The sequence below is a fragment of the Callorhinus ursinus genome, unplaced genomic scaffold (assembly GCF_003265705.2).
Source record: "Callorhinus ursinus isolate GAN/ISIS: 27379988/994484 unplaced genomic scaffold, GSC_fseal_2.0 scaffold25, whole genome shotgun sequence".
Lineage (NCBI taxonomy): Eukaryota > Metazoa > Chordata > Mammalia > Carnivora > Otariidae > Callorhinus > Callorhinus ursinus.
In genome coordinates, this window is record NW_027397087.1 from 11,747,537 (window position 1) to 11,750,549 (window position 3,013).

At 37.3% G+C, this 3,013-nt stretch overlaps 1 protein-coding gene across 3 annotated transcripts in view; it reads left to right on the forward strand.

The window, feature by feature from the left end:
* BLOC1S6 (biogenesis of lysosomal organelles complex 1 subunit 6) overlaps nt 1-3,013 on the forward strand; it is a 140,144-nt gene that overhangs the window by 34,193 nt on the left and 102,938 nt on the right. The gene's annotated exons all lie outside the window — the stretch shown is intronic.

A 3,013-nucleotide genomic window follows, 5' to 3' on the forward strand; every position in this document is an offset into this window, starting at 1 on the left:
AAAAGCAGACTCCCTGCTGAGCAGGGAGCCCGATATCGGCTCAGGTCATGATCCTGGAGTCCCAGAATCGAGTCCCACATCGGGCTCCCTGCTCGGCGGGGAGTCTGCTTCTCCCTCTGACCCTCTTCCTTCTCGTGCTCTCTCTCATTCTCTCTCTCTTTAATAAATAAAATCTTAAAAAAAAAAAAACTTATTAGGTTATAATCCACTTTCTCATGCTTTTTAAGATTATTATGTTTTAAGGCCTACTGCCATTATTTAATCAATAAAAAAAAACCCCACAGATTTAAGGGGGGTTGTATATTTTCATTTTTTAACAAACCACACGGCAAAACAATACTTTAATAAATGTATAGGAAATTACAATTTGAAAATTGCAAATACAGTACATATACATACTATACTTTGATCTTAAATTACATGGGCAAGCCCCAGCTTCAAAATCTTCCTAAAATCAATCATATGCAAAATACCTGGTTTCTGAAAGGGCAAATGGAAATGTATATACAATTTCTTAAAGGGGATATGGCTTACTTAATAACATATTTTTTTTAGAGAAGCAAAACCTTTCCAAATACACAGTATCTTCCAGGTGCAAAGCTGACATACTACTGGCCATTTCAGTTTTGCATTGCAGTTACTTCAGGATATACTTAATTACATTATTTTGACACTGTCAAAATAGATTTAATTGGGAAAGTCTCCATAAATGTTTTTCAGTCTTACCAAAAATCAGAAAATGTTCGTTGGTCCTCACAATATGATTAGAAGAACAGCGTGGACCCTTTGTAAGAGAGAAATCAATGACAGGATGGCCTGCATGCACATACACAATTCCATACTGAGGAACTCCCCCATGACAATTTCTTCTAATTTGCAGGTTCCTACCAACATCACAAAAAATATCCGATTGGTGAGCTGTAAAATAAATCGGATGCCCTGTCTGGCAAGATGCATGTGACAGATCTGTAGGTAGAAATAAAACTTAAATCATTTGGAAGTCAGACTCGTCTCCCCTCAACACAGCATATAGAGCAAGGTGTCACTATTCATTTGTGACTAATACCCAACTGCCTCATGAGCTAAGCTTGGTTCCAAGACAAACTGAGCCAAATGAACTAATCTTATATCTATTAACACGTCCTATAACTTTAAATTTACTATATGTAAGGTAGAGTCAACAGCAAAATTGCCTAAAACCTTATTCTGTTAAAATTCTGTAAGAACAACGATTCATTATGGTGAATCAATTTATATAAATTCATAAAAAAAATTTAGGGGCACCTGGGGGGCTCAGTCGGTTAAGCAACTGACTCTTGATCTCAGGGTCGTGGGTTTAAGCTCAGCATGGAGCCTACTAAAAATAATAAAAAAGAAAAAAAAAGAAAAGAAATTTAGCTAATTGTGCTTGTTTCAGAAGTGAGTATCTTTTCTAAAGTAATGAGAGAGGTTGTTTGAGAAACAAAACCCAGAGTCTTACTAGAAACGATCTTCACTCATGGTTGTACAGTGTAGTCTATTGCTATCATACTTATTCTGTAAAGTTCAGTGTGCAGAGAAATTTGATCAGGAACGAGCAGCTGTTAAAAAAAAACCGTTCTTCCTCACCTAGAAATACATTTATAAGTGGTGATTTGTTTCTGAAAGATGGTTTTCCTCACATTAAAATGAACGGGAAGCTCATGTATCTAATCTCGCCTGTGTCTATTCTGGGAAAATTCTACCAAAGACAAACACTGTCAGTGAGGACACTTGAGTTCAAGAGACAGAACCAGAACACTTGAGACTTTTAAGAGCAGGAAACTTAACTTTAGAAAATGCAAATAAGGTACCAAAATCTGAAAAGAAAACAGTAAAATAAGAGATCCTGTGATTTGGCAAACAATACTGATGGGAGCTGCAAGCTGCGAAAATCTGGGCTCACATTACACAAGGCACAGCTAATGGAAAGTGTATGTGGGAATTCCATTTGCTTGTGGTTCTGCATTTCAAGGCCCTCTGAGAGATGCCTTATTCAACTGTATTCCTCACATTAGATTTCTAAGGCAGCATGATCGTTAATGAAAAATAGGTCTTTCCCTAAAATCAAAACGTTGCCCTCTGGCCAGAGTTGTGAAACACAGGTTTTACGTACACAAGTAACTCTGATTATTTGCAAATGTTAATTAAAATACATCACACTAAAGAAACTGCCTAGTTTTTATGCTGTGATCTGTTCTCCCAGTGCAAAATTAACCATGCCAGGTGTTTATCCACAATTCGCCACATCCTTGCACAGAATGGGGAACTCTTCCTGTGAGGGCTGGCTGAGGGGTGTAACTCGGGCTTGCAGCTCTGCAGGTGAGGGACAGACCCAAGGCTCCTTATCAGAGGCAGACCAGTCCCTGGTCCCCTGGTCGTATCTGCTAAATTCACACCCTCCGTTGTGGGTTTTGTCAAGTTACAAAAAGGGAAATCTATCAATTCTCAGTCTCACAGACCCAGTAAAGTACAAAATCTGTAATCCTTGCTACAAAAGACAAAGACAGGAAACTTCATGTGTACCTCACTTTAAATAGAACACAGTCATTAAGATTCACAGAAGTTTTCAGTGTTTCCGCATTTTACAAAAGGCTCCTTTTCAATCCTTGAATGGATTTTAGACTGTTTTATCAAGTAACTTTTCAAGGAATAGGTCAATATGAAAAGTAAGATATACCTATTTAAGATAAAGGGAAGTTTACAAGAAACAAGTCCCGTGGACATGGGAAACAACTACAAATATGGGGAAATCCATTAGCATATAATGGATATTCTTTTCCTTTCTCTTGCTAGGCACCCCAAAGTCCATAAATGCCCAGATGTCCACTGAAATGCTTCTCATTTATTCTTATTTGCCCTCCATATTTATGAGAATTTTGGTTGAAACAGTTTATACCACCCAAATTTTTGAAAAATTCAAATCATTATTTTAAATGGATCCACAGTAAGAATCCCCTAAGTTAATTTTCAGTTCAATTCAACAAATACATAC